Source organism: Gossypium arboreum, chromosome 7, assembly GCF_025698485.1.
Source record: "Gossypium arboreum isolate Shixiya-1 chromosome 7, ASM2569848v2, whole genome shotgun sequence".
In the NCBI taxonomy this organism is placed as follows: Eukaryota; Viridiplantae; Streptophyta; class Magnoliopsida; order Malvales; family Malvaceae; genus Gossypium; species Gossypium arboreum.
The window spans coordinates 67,543,129-67,549,246 of NC_069076.1; the positions used below are offsets into that span (position 1 = coordinate 67,543,129).

The 6,118-nt window shown below is 35.0% G+C and overlaps 1 non-coding gene across 1 annotated transcript; it reads left to right on the plus strand.

Annotated features, from left to right (window-relative positions):
• Nucleotides 1-1,654: 1,654 nt before the first annotated feature.
• LOC128296085 (small nucleolar RNA R71) lies at nucleotides 1,655-1,761 on the plus strand. The gene has a single exon (XR_008286633.1). It is a non-coding gene; the product is annotated as a small nucleolar RNA R71 (small nucleolar RNA).
• Nucleotides 1,762-6,118: the final 4,357 nt, after the last annotated feature.

Sequence of the window (6,118 nt, forward strand, 5' to 3'; positions counted from 1 at the left end):
ACACAGTGCTAGTTACATAGGAATGTGTGGAACCTATGTCTATCAAAGCAAAATAAGGTACATCATAAATTAAGGACGTACCGATAATGATGTCTAAAGCATCTTTGCCCTCTCGGCAACGAGAAACATAAATAAGGGTAGGTTGCATCATCTAAGACTGTCTAGCACCTCTACCAGGTGCTCTCTGTCCACGGCCCATATTGTTACTACCCCTAGCCTAACCACGGATCGATCTGCTAATTGATGTGTAACCATAGTAGGCTTAACTTCACCAATCCCCAACTTCTTAAATATTGACATAGGCATCAAGTTAATACTCGCACCTAAGTCACATAATGCCTTACCACAATATGTTGCTCCAATGTTGCAAGGTATGGTAAAACATCCAGGATCCTTCAACTTTAGGGGTAGTTTGTCTTGAAGATATGCACTGCATTCCTTTGTCAGAGCTACTATCTCAAATTCTACAAGTCTTCATTTTTTGGACAGGATATCTTACAAGAATTTGACGTAGTTCAGCATTTACTCAAGTGCTTCAACCAACGGGATGTTGATATGAAGTTGCTTGAGTACATCTAAAAACTTTTTGAATTGAATCTCCTGCTTCTGCTTTTGAAGTCTTTAAAGGTAGGGTGTTGGTGATTTCTTTATTGGAACTGGTTGATTCGTCTTTTGTGGCAATTCTGCATCTGGCGGAGTTATTAGTTAGTCAGAATTAGTTGGTTCTGAAATTACCTTGTCGGGTTTTGCAGATTCTGGTTCTTGTGAAACTAAAATTTCAATACTCGGTTAAACTTCCTCTGATTCTTGAGCGTCAGCTTGCTCCTTTTCTACTCCAATGATGTTGGGCTCTACTGTCTTTCCACTCCTCAATGCCAATGCTTTGCAATTTTCCTTCCCCAGATTCCTCGGATTCTGCGTATCACTAGGTTAAGCACCTTGTGGTCAGTTTCTGAGTTTAGTTACAAGCTGACCCATTTGGTTTTCCAGGTTTTTCAATGTAGCTGCTTGGCTTTGGATTAAGGCATCATTCTTAGCCATGTATACCTTCAACAAATTTTTTAAGCCATTGGATCGTTCAGCTTGTGTTGGTTTCTGAACTTTTTAGGGAAACTAGGTGGCTAGGTCGATCTAGGTTGGGCGTAAGTGTTGCTGATTCCAACCCCTTGTTACTCTAGGAAAACTTTGGGAGGTTTCACCACGATGGGTTATAGAAATTAGATTGTAGTCCTTGCCTTCCTCGATTTTGGTTTTGGTTACCTATGTAGTACATGGATTTTGGGTTTGATGGACATTCTTCAAACAAATGTCCTTCCCCATAATAGACACAAGCTATATTTTCAAATTGATTTGGTGGCTGTGCTGCAAAACTATTAGACCCATTAGTAGTAAGATTTTTTAACATTAAGGATATTGACGATACCTAAGATGTGAGTGAAGTAAGAGCGTCTACTTCATGTATTCCAGCAACTCGTCTTCCTGACACTGCTCGATTGGTTGGCCATTGTAATTGTTGCTGGAAATCCTCTCAATGATTTCATAAGCCTCATTACATGACTTAGAAAGGAGAACACTGTTAGCAGAAGCGTCCACTACCATCGTCGTGTGAGCATTGAGACCATTATAAAATGTCTCAAGTTGCATACAATGTGGGATTCCATGATGAGGGCATTTCCGTAATAATTCTTTGTACCCTTCCTTTGCCTCATACATGGACTCATCATCCATTTCTTGGAAGATAGTGATCTCATTCTTCAACTTAGGATTCTTTCTAGTCGAGAAATACTTCATAAGGAATCTTTCTGCTAACTCTTGCCATGTGGAAATTAAGTTTGGTGGGAATGAGTTCAACCAGGTTCGAGCTCTATCCCTTATTGAATATGGGAACAACTTCAATCGTAATGCATCTTCGGGTACTCCAGCTAACTTGAAAGAATCGCTCACGTTCATAAATAGTCTTAAGTGTAGGTGAGGATCTTCGGTAGGCATTCCACTGAAGTGGCCCTGTAATAGCCCAAAATTGGGTCTAGTTGGAACAGAGGTTTCAGGACCACAAAATCTGAGATATAAATAATTATTTTATGATTATTTTTAGGTCTATGATATGATTTCATGATTGTGTGAAAATTTCGTGAAGAAATTCTATGCATAAAGTGCTTAATTCGAAGTTAGGGACTAAATTGAAGAAGTTGCAAAACTTGCATTCTAGAAGTTTCTAGTATGAAATTGATTTGAAATATTAATTAGGAGGTCTTAAATAGAAATTTGACCAATTTATAAGTTATGGACAAAAATTGGACATGGATGGAATTTTTGGAAAGTTTAGTAGTAAGGGTATTTTGGTCATTTAGGGGTAAAATGAATTAAAATACAAAATTAAAAGCCAATTTTGCTCATCTTCTTCACCATGGACGTGTATACCAAGGGAGACTCCATGGCTAGGGTTTTCAAGCCCCCCAAGCTCAATTGTAAGTCCGTTCTAACCCCGTTTTTCAAGTTCTTTACGTTTTTGGAGTCCCGGTAACTTGATTTAGCTTATGCTAGCAACAATTCAACCTAGGGTTCATATTTGGAAAAATAACCATAGGTAAAATTTGTGTATTCTAGTGTTTTATGATACAATATGAGGTTTTAAATTATGTTAGACAACTTGTGCTACTCGGTTTTAAGTGAAAACGAGCAAAAGGGCTTAATCGGTAAAAATACCTAATAGTCATAAGTATATGTTAGAGTAAGAATTTGATGTTGCCATAGAAGGGAAAAGTGATCATCATGTCATAAAACATAAGAATAAGGGATGAAGTTTAATTCCCGAGCCTAGGGGCAAAAGTGTAAATATGCAAAAGTTTAGGGGCAAAATTGTAATTTTTCCAAAGTTTTAGTTAAGGACTGTTTTGAATAGTACATTAATTAAATAAGTAAAATATGATGTTTTAGATTCCGGAAAACGAGATTTGAACCTAGAATGAGAGAAAAATCGAAAATTGGGAAAGTTGGTAAAATGGCCGTTTTAATATCAAGGTAAGTTCATACGTATAATAAGTATTAATTTATGCATGTTTCAATGTAAAATTGATATATTTACTATGATCTCCGAGGTGTTGAAAGTATGTAAGTTGGTATGATAATAATACAACAATAATCTTGTAATTATATTTGAAAGTTAAATTTAGTGAATTAATTGAATTATGTTAAATTAAATGATTATGGTGCCAAGTTTATGAATTGATTTAAAAATATCTCTATGGTACATGAAGTGCATTGAATTATCATACATAAATGTGATTTCTATGATTATGGATATTATGGGAAATTGTAAGTTCATATGATTTTTAATAAGACAATGTGTAATTTAATGTTATTGCGTTGATATTAAATGAGATGTAAGTTTATATGTAAGTAATACATCACTATTACTTGTATTATGATATTTTATAAAAATATTGGAAATATGTTTGTGGATAATTACTTGATTGGTGAAATTGTTGGAAAAGAGAGAAAATCCGGTTGAACCTTCGGAAGATTGGATGATACAGATGGTATGTAGCTAGGTCACATGTATAGTCTTGAGTGCACATCATGTGTACAAGAGAGCTACAAGACATTATGATGTAGCTAGGTTGCATGGGTGATACTATGTGTACACCATGTAGACAAGAGAGCTACGGGATATATGTAGCTAGGTCGCATGCGTGGTTCCAAGTGAAGGACACCATGTAGACAAGAGAGCTACGAGATAAAGCGGCTAGGTCACATGGGTGGTACTAAGTGTTCACCATGTGTACAAGAGAGCTGAACTATATGATGGGTGGAGCTATGTGCTGAAACCACCAAGTATCGAGGATTGATCCAAAGTGTTCAACGGAGACTCTCTATGTATTGCTTTGTGAGTTTTGTGATGAATATGTGCGAGAACTTGGTTATGTGAATGATGTGTTCATTAAGTGACCAGGATGTGGTAAGGTTATAAACAAGTAAGTTATACATGAGGATGATTTTATGGTGACCTTGTGATCATGGGCCTATACTTGTGATGTATGAAATGTGGTGAAAATGATTTGTGATATGTATGTTAAAATGAGGTTAATACAAAGAAAGTGTGAAAGAGTGAATTAGCACTAAAAGCTGTTTTGGACAAGATAGCAGTGACGTGATTTTGAAAAATCACCAAAATATTATAAATTGAATCAGAGACTGAATGAGATATCAAATTAAAGCTTAATGAGTATATTTTCATATAAAAGAAACATAGAAAGCAATGGAGTTCTATATTTTGAGATATTTATGTTTTCGTGAGACCGATTCGAATGATTATGTGATCCCTGTTTTGACTTTGGAAAATCACAAACATTTGGAGAAAAATAATTAGAGGCTAAAATTATATTTTAAAATCCATAATGAGTCTATTTTCAAGATAAATCAACAAGAACATTATCCGAGTTCATCTTTGTGAGATAATTATTTTTTAGTGAAGAGAGGTCGAACTGTCGAAAAGTGAAAAAGGGGAAATTTTAATGAATAAACTGTACTAATTGGATAAACTAAAAATTATGAAAATTTTATGGTGGAACTATATGTGAGTCTAGTTTCAGGGAAAATTTACGGATCTTAATTTGGAGCTCTGTAGCTCGAATTATAAATAATTAAGTGACTATGACTCGTGTGGACAGTTTGATGTGAACATTTATTAGTAAATTGTGAAATCGTACTTACAAGAATGCTATATACATTAAGGATGTGGAATGGAGAGGAGGAGGAGGAAAATAAATATATGTGGAATACATGGAAACTATGGTATATGAAATATTGATATAATGAAATAAATGATATGTGTTTATAAGAAAACAAAAAGAGAATGTTATGTATCATGACATGTATATATATATGACTAGTCTCAATGTAATGCTTGCTGTGTATGGAATTGAATTGAAATGTTTCAGGCAAACATGTTATTCTGCGCATCTGAATCGTGGTATTTTATAAAGATATGATTTAGCTTTAAATATGAATGCTTGATGATTAAACTGAAGATATTTGGTAAGATGATAATCTTGGTATAAATGTATAAGTGGTACTATAATAAACAAGGTAAAATGAGTATGAGAGACACATGTATGATGACATACAAATGCTATGTTTGTGGTTTAATTGAGGATTTATAATCATTAAATGAATACCATGTTATATGCTTTTGATTTTGTATAAGTGTGTAAGAGATCAAGGTTGACCAAAGCTTGGAAAATAGCCTAGGTATATTCCACAGTGAGAGACACGACCATGTGTCTCAGTAGTATATGGACACTGACTTTGGGACAGGCGTGTGGAGCCTTAAAGCATGAAATTTCCAAGATTTTCGTAAGTTCTCGGTTTAGTCCCAAACCCTTTCTAAAGTATGTTTTGGGCTCCGTAGACTCAAATAAGGGACTATGTGTAAGAGAATGAACGCTTTGAAATATGAATAAAATTTTATGGCTCGTATTTTAGTTTAATGTTTGTATGTTTTTCTGGTAACGCCTCGTACCTTAGCCCGGCCTCGGATACAGGTAAGGGGTGTTACAGGCCCACTGTCTGAAGCATCTGGAAAATGACTGGCTTCAGCTCGAACTATTATGGCTCAATTTTAGGTCTCCTAATAGCCGGATTGAGATCATTAAATACTGGCAAAGCATACTATCTTAAAGCTCTATCCCTATCATCAACAATAAGGATAGGATTTTAAGTAAGGTTTGCTCCATTTTCTTGATTTGGATTTTCAAAGTTCATCTCTTCTCTTCTGTTCTTATCTGATTTGATTGTCTTCTTCGCTCTCAAAAAGTTCGTTCTGTCTCAGAGTCTACAAGGAATAGGTCAATAATTCGGTCAATACTCATAAACACCTGAAATAATCACAGAAAAATTAATTAAGTTAAAAATTAAACATAAAAAACAAGCCAAAATGTAAACTAACAAATTCACAAATAATGACTTTTTAAAACAGTCCCCGACAACGACGCCAAAAACTTGGAACGACGGAAATGTGCAAGTGTACACAATCGCAGCAAGTGATAAAGTGACAAGTAAATGTCGAGTTATTGTACCCACAAGGACTGCGAAAAGAATTATTTATGAATGCTATTTA